At 43.5% G+C, this 22,174-nt stretch overlaps 1 long non-coding RNA gene across 1 annotated transcript in view; it reads right to left on the bottom strand.

Moving 5' to 3' along the window:
* Positions 1-2,746: 2,746 nt before the first annotated feature.
* LOC147121991 (uncharacterized) overlaps positions 2,747-22,174 on the bottom strand; it is a 28,931-nt gene continuing 9,503 nt past the window's right edge. Inside the window, exon 3 of the long non-coding RNA XR_015077661.1 lies at positions 2,747-4,473. This is a non-coding gene — a long non-coding RNA (uncharacterized LOC147121991). The remainder of the gene's footprint in view (positions 4,474-22,174) is intronic.

Raw genomic sequence — 22,174 nt, 5'->3', positions numbered from 1 at the left:
GGTTATAATTTTGAACTTTATTGAACCCCCACAAAAAAGACCCATCTAAAATAAAATGAGCATCAGCTTATTTAGCCTGTAATTTGTCCTTATTTTGTCCCTTTGAGTCTTCTACTCATGAGTCTTCTACTCCTCATTGCTCCTCCTGATTCTCTGACTCTGACGTGTCCATTTCCTCCTCTGTGTCACTGTCTGTGGACACTTCTGTATCTGGCTCAATAAGTTGTAGGTTCGCCCGGATAGCCACCAGTTTCTCCACTCTCTTGTTAGTCAGCCTGTCGCGCACCTTTGTATGCGTATTCCCAAAAAGTGACCAGTTTCGTTCAGAAGCCGCTGATGAAGGTGGGATTTGGAGTATCACCGATGCAATAGGTGACAGGGCCTCAGATACACAAAGTCCCTTCCACCAGGTATGTGCACTGATATGCTTGCATGATTCCCATATCCCATCCCCATTCCAAAGACCTTGCTTGGTAGAGAACTTTGCCAGACTTCCCAGAACTTTGCCCACATCCAGATTGAGATGGTGTGAGAGGGTAGAAATCACACTAAGCGCTGTTGATCTGATCTCCAGAAAGTATTGGTCTCCCAACATGCTTTGGGTCCAGCATGTATGCTGCAGCACGAATCGGCTTGACACAAAATTCTTGACGCGTCTGTATGAATTGAACAATTGCCTTCTCCTCTGCTTTGAGCAGCAGGGATGTGGGTAGGGCAATGCTGATTTGTTCTTTTAAATCAGTAAAAAGCCTGAGAACATCTGACAAGACAGCGTCATCTCCTTCAATCTGAGCAATTGCAGATGCTACTGGTGAGAGTAGTTTAAGGCTGCTAACCACTCTCTCCCAAAACACATCATCCAGCAGTATTTTCTTGATGGTGGTTTCCATATCCCCAGACTGGGATATTGCCATTTCTTGCAGCGACTCCTTACCCTCCAGAAGGCTGTTGTACATTATGACAACACCACCCCATCTAGTGTTGTTGGGCAGCTTCAGTGTGGTGTTCTTGTTCTTTGTCATTTGCTTGGAGTTGTAGGTTGCTGCAACTACCTGTTTTCCCCTGACATACTTAACAACTTGCTTGGCTCTCTTGTACAGTGCTTCCATGGTTCTCAAACCCATGATGTCCTTGAGGAGCAGGTTAAGCCCATGAGCTGCGCACCCAATAGACGTAATATGAGTGAAGTTGTTGCATTTGGATAAATGCTGCTGCATCTTTGTGGCATTCTTTACATATGGCTTTCTACAGTGTTTGCACATGTACACAGTCTTTCCATCTTTAATGCCTGGGGTAAAATGCTTCCACACATCCGACGGTAAACGTGGCATTGTTCTATGCAGAGAAATAAAGGGCATTCGTCTCTGTCGAACTGCGGTCGATCAGCACGATTGCAACAGGGTGAGTACATTTTTGCTGATGCTCCATGTGATGGAAGCATGACCTGTACACACACGACGCTACATCACCAATAGTGTATTATTTTGTATATTTTAAATTGAAGGACAACAGAGTTCAACAAGTAACTGGTTTATTTGGTATAAAGTCTGATTTACTTACTGCATCATCACAACATCAGCAGAAAACAAAATGACTTCCCTCAGGACCCCTAACCTGGATCTTAAAAAAACTATAGCAGTCTTACAGATGCCTGCAGGCCAATCACAATTCGATATGCAAATATTACAAATAGAGGGAGCTAATCGCTCATCCAACCAATCAGGACACATTTGTTCAGTCACACACAAAACTTGTAATTATTAAAACAAGCCAAGTAAGAAGATAAACATATATTGATTAAGAAATTCCTTAATAATTAAGATTCCATCTCTGTTAGTAATTTTGAGAGGACCTGTGGGGGGAAAAAAAGAAAGAAATACAAAAAAAACAATATTATGCTAGCATGTGCTTTTTTGGGCAAAATTCCCAAGCTAAACTTCCCGTGGAAAATTTCCGGAAATTTACCGGAAACTTTCCACCCCTTTGCAACCCTAACCACAAATGCTTTCTGAAAATTTATAAGTACTTGATACCCCTCAGCTAATCCATCACATCCTCAAAAGAATCTGGTAGATACCTAAAGTATAGCCTATTTCCTTAGGTTCTTTAAACAGACACCTACAGTATTCCATAACACTTGCAACACCATGCGTGTCAGCTGGGGCTCAGTGGGTAGCATTCTCGCCTGTGAGTCAGAAGGTTGTGGGTTCAAGTCCCACTCCAGAGACTTGAGCACAAAAATCTAGGCCGACACTCCAGTGCAGTGCTGAGGGAGTGCAGGTGCCGTCTTTCGGATGAGACGTTAAACCGAGGCTCCATCTACTCGCGCAGGTGGACTATTTTGAAGAAGAACAGGGGAGCTATCCCTGGTGTCCTAGCCAATATTTATCCCTCAATCAACATCACTAAAAACAGATTATCTGGTCATTAGCACATTGCTGATTGTGGGAGCTTGCTATGCGCAAATTGGCTGCCTACATTACAACAGTGACCACACTTCAAAAGTACCTCATGGGGTTGTAAAGCACTTGGAACATCTTGAGGTTGAGAAAGGCACTATGTAAATATAGGTTCTTATGACATGGCTAAATTAGGATTTTCAATTTGTATTTAAACACCACAAATCTAAATTTGCCATGAAAAATCCAAGGAAAGCGGCAGTTTCAATTAAGCAGCAGAGTAGCTTTGTATCCATTCTAGTCCAACAAGATGACCAACACAATGCCCCATAATTAGGCCACTGATGTGATTTTCACAGAAAAATGGACAGTGTTATGGTTTGCACCAGGATTCATATATACTTTAGTTATGCTGTTCTGTCCCACAGCAAGTTTGTTTCATCATAAGTACCTTTGTTAGAGCTTACAAATTGTACTATATACACACACATCTTCCCATGTTCAAACAGCACCATATGCATTTCCAAATCATTCAACCCCCACCTTAGGAACAGGAATAGGCCATTTAGCCCCTTGAGCCTGTTCCGCCATTCAATGAGATCATGGCTGATCTGCGACCTAACTCCATATACCCGCCTTTCCCCCATATCCCTTAATACCTTTGGTTAACAAAAATTAATTGATCTAGCATCAATTGCCGTTTGCGGAAGAGAGAGTTCCAAACTTCTACCACACTTCATCACTCCTGAAAAGGTCTGGCTCTAATTTTTAGACTATGCCCCCTAGTCCTAGACTCCCCAACCAGTAGAAATAATTTCTATCTACCCTATCTGTTCCCCTTAATATCTTGAAAACTTAGATCAAATCACCCCTTAACCATCTAAATTCTAGGGAATACAACCCTAATTTGTGTAATCTCTCCTCGTAATTTAACCCCTGGAGTCTGGGTATCATTCTGGTAAACCTACGCTGCACTCCCTCTAAGGCCAATACATCCTTCCTAAGGTGTGGTGCCCAGAACTGCTCGCAGCACTCCAGGTGTGGTCTAACCAGGGTTTTGGATAGCTGTAGTATAACTTCTACCCCTTGTATTCTAGTCTCTAGATATAAAAGCAAGCATTCCATTAGCCTTGAGCAGTACAGAAAATAATCAACATGACATTTTAATGATCTATGTACCTGGACCCCAAAGAGTCTTTGGACTTCCACTGTTTTTAGCTTTTCACTATTTAGAAAGTACCCTGTTCTATCATTTTTAGGTCCAAAGTGGATGACCTCACATTTGCCTACATTGAAATCCATTTTCCACAGATCTGTCAGTATCTTAATCTATCAATATCTCTTTTATGCTTTCATCTACACTGCCTACAATGCCACCTATCTTTGTGTCATCAGCAAATTTGGCTATCCCATCATCTAAGTCGTTAATAAATACGGTGAATAGTTGAGGCCCCAACACAGATCCCTGCGGGACACCACTCGTCACATCCTGGCAATTAGAGTACCTGCCCATTATCCCTACTCTGTCTCCTGCCGCTCAGCTGATTTCCTAACCAGATTAATAATTTGCCTTCAATTCCACCTTGGTTAACAGTCTCTTATGAGTGACTTTATCAAATGCCTTCTAGAAGTCCATATAAATAACATCCACAGACATTCCCCTGTCCACTACTTTAGTCACCTCTTCAAAAAATTCAATCAGGTTTGTCAGGCATGACCTACCTTTCACAAATCCATGCTGGCTCTCTCTGATCAGCTGAAAATTTCCAAGGTGTTCAGTCACCCCATCCTTAATTATAGACTCTAGAAAACCCCACCTTCCTGTATGTTACATTCACCAAGAAGCAACCAACAGTCTCAGCCAGTCATTTTGGGTATCAACCCTGAATTCAAGTCATTTTTGTGCAGATTTTTAGGACGGAACCCATGATAAATTCCACAATACAATAAAAAACTTGATTGAGGGTAATTACCAAGCAATATACATGATCAAATATTTAAACGTAATTACCTTGAAACCGCAGGCAAATTTGGATCCTCACATACATGGGTGTTGGCAGACACACAAGACAAACTGGATAAAAATAAATTTTCAGAGTATGATTGTGGCATTTAGAAATCCTAACTCTAGAACAATCCAGACTCGCATGTACACATACGTGGCCCATGCAAATAGCAGACCTAGCTCCATATTTGCATATTGCAGACTTCAATAAGATCAGGCAAGTACAAGCCTTTTATCTGCTTAAATTTATGTATATATTTTATATATAGTAGACATTTGGAAAATTCACAGTACAAATCAAACAGATCATTGCACTGTGTTTAACAAACTCTAATTGATATCAGCTCAACATTATTGGAACACAGCACAGCTGCAGACTTCATTCTTCTTCCATCTACTGGAGCCTAGCAAAAATGTAAGCTCTACGTGATCCATCCGTTATATGTGCATCTTCATGATTAGAGAACGCGCAGAAGAGCAAGTTCACTGTAAAGATTGAGATTTGCAAACTAAGCCCAGACACAGTGAAGAGCTCTGAAATCAATAACGTACAAACAAATGCAAACATATTTAAGCAGTGGTTAATGTTTGACAATTAAAAGGGATTATATTTGCAGGCAAGATCAGCTTCAACTAATTAAGTTGATACCTCCTCGATCAAACCAAAAAGTTACCAGCCATAAACAACCACCCCGAGTCAGTAGTCCTCGAATGGCGTAGAAGTGGGTTACTCTGTTTAAACAGAATGTTACAGTACAATAGTGGCTGAAGATTGTGCGCCAAGCAGAAGAGCAGGCAATTCTCACTTCCTTTTTGACCCCAAAGTTGTTAAAACAGCATCCGGACATGCTGCCAAGCTCTGCACCTGCTCACAGTGGTCCTCGTATTTCTAATATATCTGCATCCATGGAAAGATTCAGTGTCAATTTTAAAAGCTTCATATCAGAGCCACTTGAACAGAATTAACTGGATCAGTGCAAACTTATTCAGGGGCAGAATAACGACAAAGACAGGTAAGACAGATGTTCACTTCCAGATACTAAATGAATATACATAAATATATATTGGAGCTTATCTAGTTATTATGTTGTGTATTCATGTTACAATTTATTATAGCATACAGGTTTTGTACATTAGAGGGCACGGTAACCCAGTGGTCATGGTACTTGACTAGCAACCCAGAGGTCGTGAATTCAAATACCACCATGGGAACTTATGAAATGGAAGTGAAAAAATCTGGTAATTTATGGGCTAGCGCCAGAAAAAGACCATACGATTGTTGTAGAAATCCATCTAGTTCACTAATGTCATTCAAGGAAGAGAGCTTGCTGCCCCTCCCTGGTCTGGCTACATGCGACTCCAGTTCCACACTACGTGGTTGACTTCAATGCACTCAGACCACGCAGTGATGTGCAATAAATACTGCCTGATCAGTGTTGCCCACATCTCAAGAACAAAAAAAAAAATCAGAAATAAGTAAAGCATCAAAATAAAAATCCTGCTAGTACTGCAATTTAAATCAGAAAAGCACAATTAACCCACTGCCCAAACTTAATTAGGAAGAATCCCAGAGTGAAAAGTTTGTTTTCAGTTTTATGTCTCACCAATTGAAAATGAAGTCTCATTTTAGCAAATCACTTCTAATTGCTGTACATTTAAATAGTACTCTTCGCTTTAAAAAAAGGTTACACAACTGCCTTATTCTCTCCCATTTAAACGAGTGGGGGGTGGGGAACAAACATTAAATGAAAAATGTACAGAAAAGGAAAGCAGCAAAATTCAGAGAGTTTAGATTTCTACCCCTTCATACATGGCTTTGTTTGCAGCACTCAAACAAGAATACAGAGTGCTGCAGATTAATGCATAATTACAGCAGGCAAGCATGATTTGAGGTGTGAACTCTACACAGCGGAGGTGGTCAGACACCAGTTTTGAGTTTAAATGAATCGACGGTTACATGAGTTCATTACTTGGGTTAAGTTTCAAGTTTGCCTAGCAACTGTAATTATGGCTGAGACAATTGCACCTGAAACTTTTAATCGGGAAGGACAGTAAGCCCATCTTAGATTATTTATTTAGTACCCGTAACAGCATTCAACTGTCTCTTCAATTGCTCTGAGGATGCTGCCTCCACTACCCTAGCCAAGTGTTAATTATTCTTCACAAAGAATTTCCTGACATTGGCGATAAATTTGCCAGTTACCAAATTATCACCATCAGGTGCAGCAGTAGATTCCAGAAACAAATGGAAGGCAGCCACGACAATTCCACACCAGTTAGAGATAAGTGAAAATTTGAGTTGATAACATTAATCATTTAAAAGTTGTAACTGAAAGTTAAGCTGTCTTTAAAAGCTTAAATTCTGACAAAGTCTAACCAACAAAGCAGCCAGAGGGCAGTCGGAGAGATCCACATCATCTGGGACTGAACTTATAAGCAGCCCTGTTATTCTGGTTAATGGAGCTTAGATTAGCAAGAGTCAGGTGGCAGCTACTGTAGTCCAAAAAAAAAGTGAACAATGCCATGAGAGATCAACTAGTGTTTAGAATTAGCAAATGAGAAGGCAAAATACTGCAGATGCTGGAAATCTGCAATATAAACAGAAAATGCTCAGGTCAGGCAGCATCTGTGGAGACGAAAGGTCATCGACCTGAAACGTTAACTCTGTTTCTCTCTCTCCACAGATGCTGCCTGACCTGCTGAGTATTTCCAGCGCTTTCTGTTTAAACCTCAAACGAGACATGAAATTAGAAGAAATGTTCCCACATAGTAAATAGGTGGAGCAGACTCTCAACAAAACCAGCTAAGATGAGTCACAAGATCATGTACTACAGTACAGGTAGACTATCCTTTATCCGAAAACCTCGGGACCAGCCGTGTTTCGGTTTTCAGAAAATTTCGGATTTCAGAAGGTATTTTATAAGACTGGGAAATTTGTCGGGGGCGGGGGGGGTCGGCGTCGGCCGGGGGGGGGGGGGGGTCGGCATCGGCGGGGGGTCGGGGGTGGGGGTCGGCGGCGGGGGTCGGCGGCGGGCGCACGACTTACGCTGAACGAAAAAACTTTCGGTTTTTTAGAGGTTTTCGGATAAAGGATAGTCTACCTGTACTTAGAACTCGTACAGCCAAAAAGTGAGGTGTTGAGTGTTACAATACTCAGTCATACAAACAGAGTTGTAAACCTTAGTCACCTCAGTTCCCAATCTGAGCACTCCGTGTGGGGGGGCTCCTGTACGGTACCACCTTGTAAAAGAGATGGGGAAACAACATTTAGAGGGAAAGTCACTTGGGTAAAGAAAGACTTGCATTTATATAGCGCCTTTCACAACCACGGGATGTCCCAAAGCACTTTACAGCTAATGAAGTACTTTTTGAAACATAGTCACTGTTGTAATGTAGGAAATGCGTCAGCCAATTTGCGCACAGTAAGCTCCCACAAACAGAAATGCAATAAATGACCAGATAATCTGTTTTAGTGATGTTGATTGAGGGACAAATATTGCTAGGACACCGGGAATAACTCCCCTGCTCTTCTTCGAAACAGTGCCACAGTATCTCTTACGTCCACCTGAGAGTAGACGAGGCCTCGGTTTAATGCCTCATCCAAAAGATGGCACCTCCGACAATCCAACACTCCCTCAGTACTGCACTGGAGTGTCAGCCTAGATTTTTGTGCTCAAGTCTCTGGAATGGGACTTGAAGCCACAACCTTCTGACTCAGAGGCGAGGGTGCTACCAACTGAGCCACAGCTTCCACTACATCACGGATAGTCCTTAGTAATTCATGGTGACAGGATAGAGGGTTGTTGCAGATAATCTGGAAGCAGGCCAACAGCCCACCCCCATTTGACAGCAAAGATGCCTGAGCCAGCCAGATCAAAAATGAGGGATAATTTACAAAAATAAATTTTTTAAAAACCAAAGAAATGAGGCCTTCACCAAAAATCGACTTGACCCAATTGTTAGTACATTTCGCCTGAGTCAGAAGGTCATGAATTTAATTCCCACCGCATTAATGGAAATGCTGCCCTTTGGATGAAATGTTCAATCAAGCCCCCATTTGCATGCTCCTATGATTCAGGTGGGCATTATTAGAGTAGCGATTTGTCCTAGTGTCCTGCTAACACCCATCCCTCAATCAACCCCAAAACAAATTAACTAGCCATTTAGCTCAATGCACAAATTTGCTGCCATGTTTCCCTACAAAACAATCACTATACTTCAAAGTAATTAATTATGCACAAAGTGTTTCGGCACATTTGGGAGATGTATTCAGGTGCTTTATAAATACAAGACTCTGGCTTGGATTTAAACTCATGCCGTGTTGAAACCAAATCCTGAATTGCACATAGTCAACCTGTAATTTGTTACAAAATAGAACAGTCTAGTTAAATGTCCAATCAGCACTTTGCAGTGTGAAAATTTCAGGTGTGCAGATTACTTTTTTCAATCACTGTTATATACCGGAGTAACGAATAATTTTATATTAGCTTGGAATAACTCGAGTTACCAGTCTTCAGCTGACCAGTATTGGAGCACACAGACATTGGTTTGGCACTAAGCCAACCCATCAATACATTATTTTAATTTCTGATCAAAGTTTAAAAACAAAATTATAATCAGCACAGCCCTGAATGCAAGCTAGGAAATTTGTCAATTAGTACGCTCTATTATGAACAAATATTTCTAGTATTAATTATGAAGTGACCACAAGTATTCCTCAAGTCTGAAGCTGAAGGATATTGGCGGGGGGTGGAAGGAAGAGCATACCAAACAAATGCACCTCTAGCCAAGCTGTTCCAGTACAGCTACAACACTGGCATCAACCGGACAGTGTGGAAAACTGCCCAGCTATGTCCTGTCCACAAAAAGCAGGACAAATCCAATCCGGCCAATTAACGCCCCATCAGTCTACTCTCAATCATCACCAAAGCAATGGAAGGAGTCGTTGACAGTGCTATCAAGCGTCACTTACTCACCAATAACCTGCTCACCGATGTTCAGTTTGGGTTCTGCCATGACCACTCGGCTCTCAACCTCATTATAGCCTTGGACCAAACATGGACAAAAGAGCTGAATTCCAGAGGTGAGGCGAGAGTGACGGTCCTTGACACCAAGGCAGCATTTAACCGAGTGTGGCATCAAGGAGCCCTAGTAAAATTGAAATCAATGAGAATCAGGGGGAAAACTCTCCACTGGCTGGAGTCATACCTAGCACGAAGGAAGATAGTTATGGTTGTTGGAGGCCAATCATCTCAGCCCCAGGACATCGTTGCAGCAGATGTTTCCTCAGGACAGTGTCCTAGGCCCAACCATCCTCAGCTGCTTTATCAATGACCTTCCCTCCATCTTAAGGTCAGAAGTGGGGATGTTCGCTGATGATTGCAGTGTTCAGTTCCATTCACAACTCCTCAGATAATGAAGCAGTCCATGCCCGCATGCAGCAAGACCTGGACGACATTCAGGCTTGGGCTGATAAGTGGCAGGTAACATTCGCGCCACAGAAGTGCCAGGCAATGACTATCTCCAACAAGAGAGCGTCTAATCACCTCCCCGTGACATTCAACAGCATTATCATCGCCGAATCCCCCAACATCAGCATCCTGGGAGGAACCATTGGCCAGAAACTTAACTGGACCAGCCACATAAATACTGTGGCTGCAAGAGGAGGTCAGAGGCTGGGTATTTTGCAGCGAGTGGCTCACCTCCTGACTCCCCAAAGTCTTTCCACAATCTACAAGGCACAAGTCAGGAGTGTGATGGAATCAATGTTCCCTGTAAGCTCCACGGAACCCACACAGCCGACTTTTCAAGACCAAACCTTAACGGGGCCGCACAGGGACAAACAAAATTAGAGGGAACATTGGATGGAATACTCTCTACTTGCCTGGATGAGTGCAGCACCAACAACACTCAAGAAGCTCGACACCATCCAGGACAAAGCAGCCCGCTTAACTGGCATCCCATCCACCACCTTAAACATTCAGTTCCTTTACCACCAGCGTACCGTGGCTACAGTGTGTAGCATCTACAAGATGCACTGCAGCAACTCACTAAGGCTTCTTCGACAGCACCTCCTAAACCCGCAACCTCTATCACCTAGAAGCACAAGGGCAGCAGGTGCATGGGAACTCCACCACCTCCAAATTCCCCCTCCAAGGTCACACACCATCATGACTTAGAAATATATTGCCATTCCATCGCTGATTCAAAATCTTGGAACTCCCTCCCTAACTGCACTGTGACAGTAACTTCACCACATGAACTGCAGCGATTACAAGGCGACAGCTCACCATCGCCTTCTCAAAGGCGACTAGGGATGGGCAATAAATGCTGGCCTTGCCAGCGACGCCCACATCCCAGGAATGAATAAAAAAAACTATTATGTAATTATTTCAGTGAAAACAGGATTTCTATTTCCACTGATATTTTTCCACATAAAAGTGTTAAGGAATTGCCATGCCTCGAAAGAGAGGACACCTGTGAAAGGCTGTCCAGGTGATTAAAACAAAGTTACAATGTCACAGTTAGCTCCGCCCACTGCTGCTCAAGATATTCTACTCCTAGCACAGTTAAAATAATGGCCCAAAAATTCGGGTCCCAACGCGCGAGTACGCACGGTGTACTCACCCGTAGGCCCAACGAAAGTGCCAGTTTCCTGCATGCACTGCGCATGCGCAGGAAACCGGCACTTCCGTTCCCCTGAAAGGGGTTCAGTGGTCGAACGCGTGCGCCGGAGAGGCAGCACGTGCGCATTGAACTTATGCTTTTTTACAGCTTTCTCCGGGAGGGTAAGTCTCCAGCAGTTACACTTTTAAAAAGCAGGCGCAAGGCCTGCTTTTAACAAGGTAAGTGGTGAATTAATTAAAATTAAAACATTTTTTCCACAGGTTTATTATTTTTAAATACTTTAAAGAAAGGTAAGTTTATTTTTAGCCCCGTTAGAAAATGTAATTAATTTTTTCAAAAATTTAAATGATTGTTTAATAGTTATTTCATGCAATTTATAGTTATTTTAAAATGCGATGTTTTTTAAAAAATGTATTTGAAGTTTGTGATGTTTTGGGGCTTATAGTATTTATAGGTTTGACAGCTCTTCCTGTCAAACTTATGAATGAAGCATTCCCTGCTACCATTGGCTCTCCATGGCCCACGTGATCTCAGGGAACGCATCGAACTAACTGCGCCCCTGGGATACGCAAACACTGCGCGCCGGCAGTTGGAGGAGGCCCAGGATCGGAATCCCACGCGGGCCCACAGCTCAACGGCCAGCGCGCTAGGTAAGTGCAGGTCGGGGGCTTGCACCCACGGGAAGCCCCTGACCCGAATTTCTGGGCCTAGGTCTTTCAAATCTGTATTCACACATTCAGAATATCCCCATTACCAGCAATGCTACACTGATATACATTTAAAAAAATAGGTGCAACAGACATAGAAATACCCTCTCGTATGCCCCAGGTGGCTCATTTAAAGACTTATTCTTCACGTGTGACTAGATATCTAATAGCCTGCCAGTACTCACCAATGAGGACATCACACCCAGTCGTGTCCTCATCTGACATACAAACGTGCATGTTCAGGAAGAGTCAATGGATGACCAATCAGCAGAAAACCTGGTTGATTTTTCTCATCCTTAATCCAAAGTTGCTGAGGCCATTCACAATGCCCTACAGCTATTCTGGTTGAGATCAGTTCAACTCATCACAAACTAGGAATTGAACCAAAGAACTTCTTAGTTTATATTATACAATTATACAAGGAACAAACTTGAATTAATGACCTCAGGACATCCCAAAGCACTTTACAGGCAATGAAGTACATTTGAAGTATAGTCACCATTAAAATATAGGAAACGAGGTAGCAGATTTGCACACACCAAGCTCCCACAAACTGCAATGAGATAAATGACATCAGCATCCGTTTAAGGTGTTGGTTGAGGAATAAATGATGACCAGGACAATTCCCCTGCTCTTCTTCGAGTACTGCCATGGGTTCTTTTACGTCCACCTGAGGGGGCAGCCAGGGCCTCGGTTTAACGTCTCATCTGAAAGACCGCACCTCCGACAGCACAGCACTCACTCAGTACTGCAGTGAAGTGTCAGCCTAGTGCTCAAGTCTCTGGAGTGGGACCTGAATCACAACCTTCTGATTCAGAGGCGAGAGTGCTACCATGAGCGAGCAAAGACATCAATGAGATGAATGCCTTTAGTTAGATGTCTTGGCTAATGATCATGTTGCAACATCAGGAGAACTCCCTGCTCTTCTTTGAAAAAGTGCCATGGGACCTTATGTCCACCTGAATAAGCAGACTAACCCTCAGTTTAACATCTCATTTAGAAAACAGATAGTGGAGTTCAAATATACCAAAGGAGAAGAGAGGTTAAATAGCATTTCAGGGTTTTACATAGCTTACTAATCAGTTGTTTAAAATGCTATTCACTGGCACTTTATTAAACAGCTGAGCAGTACCGGACAGTGTCAGCTTTGGGATAAGAGCAGTCCCATAGAGCTGTGAGGTTGCAACCTTCTTATCTAGAGTCTCAATTATTGTAGTGCAATCTATATCGAGAGCCCAGCACAAACTGACATACAGGATTTGAGCATTATTTGGCCATAATCACTACAAAGGGTGTTCCTGTAATAAAAGGTTTTAGAGATAGCTGTCAAACTTGAAGTGTCACAGATGCTAATTTCTATGTCACTTAATATAAAAAAAGCCAGTCATGTCCCACTAATTTCAGAGTAATGCAGCCAACAGAAAATACCCTGCAATTGACCGGTTTACAGCAACAAGAACTTAGAGCCTTAAAGAGATGTATCATGTGAGAGACAGCTCCAACTTAGCAGAACATAGAAACATAGAGATAGGAACAGGCGTAGGCCATTCGGCCCTTCGAGCCTGCTCCGCCATTCAATGAGATCATGGCTGATCTTCGTCTGAGATCATAGCTGATCTTACCAGTTCAGTACCCCGTCCCCGCCTTTTCTCCGTAACCCTTAATCCCCTTAGCCTTCAGAAATATATCCAATTCTCTCTTGAAAATATTTATTGAATTAGCCTTCGCAGCCCTCTGTGGCAGGGAATTCCACAGGCTCACCACTCTTTGAGTGAAGAAATTCTTCCTCATCTCTGTTTTAAATGATTTGCCTGCTATTTTTAGACTGTGGCCCCTGGTTCTGTGCTCCCCGGCCATTGGAAACATTCTCTCTGAATTCAGCCTGTCCAGGCCTGCCATAATTTTATATGTTTCGATGAGATCCCCTCTCAATCTTCTAAACTCCAGTGAGTACAAGCCCAAACTATTTAATCTCTCTTCGTAGGTCATTCCCGCCATTCCAGGTATCAGCCTGGTGAATCGCCGTTGCACTCTTTCCATGGCAAGAACATCCTTCCGCAGATGGGGCGACCAAAACTGTACACAATACTCCAGATGCGGTCTCACCAGCACCTTGTACAGCTGTAGTAAGGTATCCCTATTCCTATACTCGAACCCCCTTGATATGAAGGCCAACATACCATTTGCCTTCTTAATCGCCTGTTGCACCTGCATGCTCTCCTTCAGTGACTGGTGCACAAGAACACCCAGGTCCCTCTGCACTTCCCCATCTCCCAATCTATTGCCATTTAGATAATAATCTACCCTCCTGTTTTTACCCCCAAAGTGGATAACCTCGCATTTATCCACATTATAGTGCATCTGCCACGTATCCGCCCATTCCCCCAACCTGTCCAAATCGCACTGTAGCCTCCTGACATCCTCATCAGAGCCCACCCCTCCTCCTAGTTTAGTGTCGTCAGCGAATTTGGAAATATTGCATCCAATTCCCTGATCCAGATCATTTATATATATAGTGAACAGCTGGGGTCCCAGGACAGATCCTTGCGGCACCCCGCTGGTCACTGCCTGCCACTCCGAAAACGAGCCGTTTATTCCAACTCTCTGTTTTCTATCCGCCAGCCAGTTCTCTATCCACGTTAATACTTTGCCCCCAATCCCATGAGCCTTAATTTTGCATGATAATCTTTTGTGTGGAACCTTATCGAAGGCTTTCTGGAAGTCAAGGTACACCACATCCACTGGCTCTCCCCCATCTATTTTACCAGTTACTTCCTCAAAAAATTCCAGCAGATTAGTCAAACACGATTTACCCTTTGTAAATCCATGTTGACTCTGTCCGATCCTTTCCCCATTTGTCAAGTGCTCCGCTATTTTATCCTTAATAATGGACTCTAGCATTTTGCCCACAACCGATGTAAGGCTTACTGGTCTATAATTCCCTGCTTTCTCTCTACCCCCCTTTTTAAATATTGGGGTAACATTAGCTACCCTCCAATCCACGGGTACTGTTCCCGAGTCAATGGAGTTCCGGAAGATGATCCTTAGAGCATCTGCTATCTCCAGGGCCACCTCCTTAAGTACCCTAGGATGTAGTTTATCAGGCCCCGGGGATTTGTCGGCCTTCAGTCCCCTCAACTTACCCAACACCATATCCCTAGAGATACTAATTTCTGTCAGCTCCTCCCTCTCATTAGTCCCTATGTTTGCCGATATTCCTGGGAGGTTATTTGTGTCCTCCTTTGTGAATACAGAACCAAAGTATGAGTTTAATTGGTCTGCCATTTCCTTATTCTCCATTATATATTCTCCCGAATCGGACTGCAAGGGACCGACTTGGGATTTTACCAGTCTTTTCCTCCTGATATACCGATAAAAGCTTTTGCAGTCTGTCTTTATGTTTGCTGCAAGTTTACTTTCGTATTCTATTTTCCCCTTCCTGATTAATCCCTTTGTCCTCTTTTGCTGTATCCTGTACTGCCCCCAATCTTCCGGTCTGGTGCTTTTTTTTGCCAGTTGATATGCCCTTTTTTTTGATTTTATGCTGTCCCTAATTTCCCTCGTTATCCACGGTTGAGTCACCTTTTTAGGTTTATTTTTATGCCAAACCGGTATAAACATGTTCTGGAATTCTTCCATTCTATCTTTGAATGCTTGCCATTGTCTATCCACTGTCAATCCCCCCAGAAACACCACCCAATCAATCTTACCCAATTCCCGTCTCATACCCTCGTAATTCCCTTTATTTAAGTTCTGGACCTTAGTCTCTGATTCAATTTCCTCACTCTCCATCTCGACTGAGAGCTCGATCATATTATGATCGCTCTGACCCAAGGGGCCTCGTACAAGAAGATTGCTGATAAGTCCCTTCTCATTGCACAATACCCAGTCTAAAACGGCCTGATCTCGAGTCGGCTCCTCGACATATTGGTCCAGATAACCGTCCCGAAAACATTCCAGGAATTCCTCCTCCTCAGAATTTTTACTAATTTGGGTAGTCCAATCAATATGTAAATTAAAGTCACCCATGATGACAGCTGTCCATGGTATAATGCTCCTGCCCTTACAAAATAAAGCTATACAGCAATACTATAGGAAATATCCTTGTGCCTCTACTTAACAGCCGAAGAGTCGCTGTACCTGGAATGCTGAGTTTAGATAGGATTCAAAGGAGTCCACATACTTCCCTGGAATGATGCTACAAGCCTGGAGGACCAGTTGCTTGGATACATCTGTCCACAACTATAAGAGATGAGTGTTCTTCCAGGTGTTGCATACCTTTTCCTACTACAATAGTTTGCCTGAAATTTAAACACATTTTTCCCCTTCAGAAACAGAAATGGTCTCAAGAGCTGATGTCATCTCAGGGCCCATCGAGATAGTATTTGATGAAACTACCAGAGACTTTTTCAGAATTCCTGCTGCGGTCACTAACTGTCTTTTCTCGCACATAATGCGTTGCGCTTACTCATCAGCTCTACTAATGGAACCAGTTGGTAAGCTGATGAGGATGGTAACAAACAAAGCTCGTCTTTGGTCTCAGTATATTAAAACACATTGCTAGATCGAGCAACTTTAACATGGCATACTAAAGAAGTTTAACTGGGACAAGTCCACAATTACAATCAAGATCGTAAGTAGATACAATACCAGTGCGTGTTTCCAAATAAATATTTACCCATTTTATAAACTAAATACATAAGAAACAATCAATTAGTAAGAAATCATTTTTAAGAAACCTTAGTAAATCCCTGGTGTTTAGGCCCACCAAGTTCTCTTGAGATTTGAGTTGACAAACTCAAGTCACTAGCATTTGTTTTTAGTGGAGTATACACCAACATACCAATGCAAACATGACAGATAAACCTTCAAGCAGAGATACTTGCAAAAATTATCCAATTCACAGCATCAAACCACATGGTCTAACTCAAACTGCACATTGCTTTACGTTCACCACTCTTGGGCAATTATTCTATTTATAACACATGAATAGACTACAAAAATATCTTTTGAAACCAGCACTACTTTCAAATGCCAAAATATTGGCAAGATATCAATTTTAACGTAGGAAAATCGCCCCAAGGTGCTTCATAGAAGCACAATCAGACAAAAGTCAACACCAAGCCAAAGGAGGAGATATTAGGAGGGGTGACTAAAAGCTTGGTCAAAGAGGTATGTTTTAGGGAAAGTCTTAAAGCAGGAGAAAGAGGTGGAGAGGCCAAGACGTTTAGGGAGGGAATTCCAGAATAAAGGCTAGATGGCAAAAGGCACGTCCACCAAAGGTGGTAGGAAGGGAGTGGGGGATGCACAAGAGGCCAGAGTAGGAGCAACAAAACAGTTCTCAGAGGGTTGTAGGGATAGGGAAGAGTGAGACTAAGGAGGTATCTGAACACTAGGCTGAGAATTTCAAAATCGAGGCGTTACGGAGGTGGTCTTTGTGATATTGAGGATATGGGCTCAGCAGCTCAGCTTAGGGTCATATAGGACGCTGTGGTTACAAATAGTCAGGTTCAGCCTGAGACAGTGGTCGGGGAGGGGGGTGGAATTGTTGACGAGGAAACAGTGTGTGTGCGTGGGCGAAGACAATGGCTTCGGTCTTCCCAACTGTAGGAAACTGCGGCGCATCCAGGATTGGATGCCAGACCAGCAGGCTGACAACAGAGACAATGGAGAGGCTGAACGAGGTGATGGTGAGCTAGAGCTGGGTGTTGTCAGCAATGTTCCCTCTTTTATTTTTGGGTGTGCGGTCCTGTTAATGGACTGTGCAGCCCATTCAAATTTCCGCACATGCGTGGTTTTTCCAATTCAAAAGCTGGTGACCGGCCTGCGCGGGACCTCCAGACCGCTGCGCGGCTTAACGAGAACATCAGTGGTAAGCGTACATGTGGAACCTGATATGTCGTCGAATGATGTCGCCAAGGGGCAGCATGCAGGTGAGGAATAGGAAGAAGCCAAGGATAGATTCATGGGGGTTGCCATAAGTAACGGTGCAGGAGTGGAGAGAGAAGCCAAGGCACGAGGTTCTCTGGCTACGACTGGATAGGTAAGAGTGGAACCAAGCCAGGGCAGTCCCACTCAGCTGGACAACGGAGGAGAGGCTTTGGAGGAGGATAGCGTGGTCGACCATGTCAAAGGCTGCAGAGAGGTTGAAAAGAATAATAAGGTGGGATAAAGCACCACAGTTTCAGTCAGAAAATGTAATTTGCGACTTTGATTAGGGCCGTTTCAGTGCTGTGGCAGAGGTGGAGTCCTGATTGGAGAGGTTCAAACATGGAGTGGGAAAGGTGAGTACGGAGTTTGGAGGTGACAACATGCTCAAGGACTTTGTAGAGGAAAGGAAAGTTGGAGACGGGATGGCAGTGTGCAGAGAGAGAGAGCAAGAGTGGGTTCTTTGAGGAGGGGTTGATGACCGCAGTTTTGAAAGGGAGGGTAACAATGCCAAAGAAGGAACCGTTTACAATGTTAGTTAGCATGGGGGCTAGGAAGGTAAGTTGGGTGGTCAGAGGTTTAGTGGGAATAGGGTCGAGAGAGCAGGAGGTGGATTTCATGGACAAGGTGAGCTCAGAGAAGGCATGAGATGTGATAGGAGAGAAACTAGAGATAGTGAATAAAGTTAATAAACTGCAGTAAATATATGGTACAAAAACAAAAGTCAATAGTGTACTGAAAATTTAAATGCAAACAACAGGCCCACATAACCCAATCATGCAGGCTTACGAGTTACACATTAAGTAACACTGGTCTGTGAACCCTATTGTGTATCCTATATATTTCTCACTTCCCATAATAGGAAACATACCCTTAACCTCATCATGAAGATTCAGCTATTACTCTAGCTGAGCACAGAGCACAACGGGAGAGGCCTGAGGAGCTTTAAAAAAAAAGTGCTGGCAGCAGAATCAGCAGAGCACCACGAGAGGCGTCACGGAAAGAGACAGAATTTCAGAAAGTGACATCACAGTAAACAAGGAGAAGGTGCTCTTAGTGTCCCAGAATAATAAGATTAAATATACTAATCGTTAAAAATAATCGGATTACTAATCTCAAACCACAATAAATGTACTGTACTTACTAACAGTTAAACAAGTAAATATATCAATAAATAATCAGAGTAATTAATTAGATCTAAGGGGATAAAATAAATTAAATAGGGGATACTAACACTAAAGGGGTCAGATATTATATTAAATAAAGAATCTTGTATACATAAACATTAAGTAGACTCTAAATAGAATGATGGGGCAGCTGAACCCCGATGCCTGCAATTCCTGCGCCATGTGGGACCTCCTGGACACTTCAGGTGTCCTGGGTGACCATGTGGGCAAGAAGTGCCTCCAGCTGCTCAAACACAGGGTTTTTCATAGAAACATAGAAGATAGGAGCAGGAGTAGGCCATTCTGCCCCTCGAGCCTGCTCCGCCATTCAATGAGATCATGGCTGATCATCCAAATTCAGTAGCCGGTCCCTGCCTTCTCCCCATATCCCTTGATCCCTTTAGCCTTAAGAAATATATCCAACTCCTTTTTGAATATATTTAATGAACTGGCCTCCACCGCCTTCTGTGGTAGAGAGTTCCACAGGTTCACCACTCTCTGGGTGAAGAAATTCCTCCTCATTTCTGTCCTAAATGGCCTACCCTTTATCCTTAGACTGTGTCCCCTGGTTATGGACTCCCCGACCACCTGGAACCTCCTTCCTGCATCTAGTCTGTCCAGTCCTGTCAGAATTGTATAAGTTTCAATGAGATCACCTCTCATTCTTCTAAACTCCAGCAAGTACAAGCCCAATCGGCCCAATCTCTCCTCATACGTCATTCCTGTGCCATCCCAGGTATCAGCCTGGTGAATCTTCGCTGAACTCCTTCAATGGCAAGAACATCCTTCCTCAGATAAGGCGACCAAAACTGCACACAATACTCAAGATGTGGTCTCACCAAGGCCCTGTACAACTGCAGCAAGACATCCTTGTTCCTGTACTCAAACCCTCTCGCTACAAACATACCATTTGCCTTCTTAACCGCCTGCTGCACCTGCATGCTTACCTTCAGCGACTGGTGCACAATGACACCCAGGTCTCGTTGCACTTCCCCTTCTCCCAATCTATTGCTATTTAGATAATAATCTGCCTTCCTGTTTTTGCCACCAAAGTGGATAACCTCACATTTATCCACGTTATATTGCATCTGCCATGCTTCTGCCCAATCACCCAACATGTCCAAATCATCCTGGAGTTTCTAGACATCCTCCTCACAGCACACACGCTCACCCAGCTTTGTGTCATCTGCAAATTTGGAGATATTACATCTAGTTCCCTTGTCTAGATCATTAATATATATTGTGAATAGCTGGGGTCCAAGGACCGATCCCTGCGGCACCCCACTAGTCACTGCCTGCCACTCGGAAAAAGACCCGTTTATTCCAACTCTTTGCTTTCTGTCTGCCAACCAGTTCTCTATCCAAGTCAATACCTTGCCCCCAATCCCATGTGCCTTAACTTTACACGCTAATCTCTTATGCGGGACTTTATCGAAGGCCTTCTGAAAGTCCAGATACACCACATCCACTGGTTCTCCCTTATCTATTTTACCAGTTACATCCTCAAAAAATTCCAGTAGATTAGCCAAGCACGATTTACCTTTTGAGAAATGGCTAGAATCACTGTAGGGCAAATGGGAGAATGAAAATTTCCTGAATCGCACATTCCAGGAGGTGGTCACCCCATAGCCACAGAAAGCTTCGGGCAGTTGGTGGGTGGCCATCCAGCAGGGTAGGAAGAGGCAAGTAGTACAGAAATCCTCCAGGAGTGTGGAGCTCACTAAACGGTTTTCAGTATTGAATAACCAGTGAGGGTGACAACACCTCAAAGAAGAGGAGTCTGCAGCATGGCACCATGGGGCACAGCGAAGTGTAGGTATGCAGTGATTATATGGGATTCAATAGTCAGGGGGACAGACAGGCATTTCTGCAACCGCCAACATGTGTCCCACATGCTGTGTTGCCTCCCTGGTGCCAGGGTAAAGGGCATCACTGAGACGGTGCAGAACATTTTATGGGGTGGGAAGGGGAACAGCCAGAAGTCGTGGCCCATGCGGGAATCAATGACATAGGAAGGAAAAGGGTGGAGGTCCTGCAGTCAGCTTTTCAGAAGCTAGGGAGGAAGTTAAAAAGCAGGGCCTCAAAAGGTAGTAATGTCTGGATTACACCCAGTGCCACATGCTAATGAGTATATGAATAGCAAGATAAAACAGGTTAACGCATAGCTGGAAACATCGTACAGTAAGGAGAGCTTCAGATTCCTGGGCCATAGGGACCAGTTCTGGGACAGGAGGGATCTGTTCAAGATGGATGGATTGGACCTCAACAGAGCTGGGACAAATGTCCTCACAGGGAGGTTAACTAGTGCTGTGGGAGAAGAGTTTAAACTAATTTGGCAGGAGGAGGGGCACTGCGATGAGAGGAGAAACAAGATGCACAGAGGACTGGGAGGCTCGAATAGCACAAGAGTAAAGATCAGTTCAGAAATAGTAGGGGTCAGACAGCGGGCAAATGCAAGGCAGACTAAGTTGGGTTTGGAGTGCATGTGCGTAAATGCATGTAGCATGGTAAATAAGGTTGGTGAGCTGCAGGAACAAGTTGCCACATGGGACTATGATATATAGTGGCAATAAGAGAGACCTGGCTCAAAGAAGTGGAGGATTGGGAACTTAATATTCATGGCTACAAGGTATTCAGGAAAGATAGGGAAGGAAAAAAAGAATGGTGGGTGGCAGTATTGATCAAACAAACTATTCTAGCACTGGTAAGGGATGATGTAGTTGAAGGGTCAAAAACAGAATCTATCTGCTTAGAATTAAGCAACAATAGAAGAACCATTACGCCGTTGGGTGTATACCATAGGCCACCAAATAGTGGGAAGGAGATAGAGGAACAAACTTTCAGGCAAATTACAGAAAGATGCAAGAACTACAGAGTGGTGATAATGGGGGACTTCAATTATCCTAACATAGACTGGGATAGCAACAATGTAAAGGGCAATGTGTACAAGAGATCTTTCTTGATCAGTGTGTTTCCTACCCAATGAAGAAGGAAGCAGTGTTGGATTCAGTTCTGGGGAAGTGGGACAAGTGGAATATGTTTCAATCAGGGAGCATTTGGGGAACAGTGATCATATAATCAGGTTCAGAATAGTTATGGAAAAGGACAAGGAACGAGGAGTGTAAAAATACTTAATTGAAGAAGGGCTTGTCTCAGTGAGTTATGAAGGGACCTACGTGGATTGGAATCAAAAGTTCGTAGGCAAATTCAACAATGAGAGGCTTTCAAAGAGGAGATAGCTGAGGTACAGAGTAGACACATTCCCAAGAGGCAGAAAGGAATTGCATCCAAAGCTAGAGCTTCCTGGGTGACGAAAGATATAGAGATTAAAATGAAACAGAA

The sequence above is a fragment of the Somniosus microcephalus genome, chromosome 3 (genome assembly GCF_052327205.1).
Source record: "Somniosus microcephalus isolate GS21.2 chromosome 3, FLI_Smic_1.0, whole genome shotgun sequence".
NCBI classification, from domain to species: Eukaryota; Metazoa; Chordata; class Chondrichthyes; order Squaliformes; family Somniosidae; genus Somniosus; species Somniosus microcephalus.
Note: the sequence above shows the minus strand (reverse complement) of the source record. Positions and strands in the feature narration are given on the sequence as shown.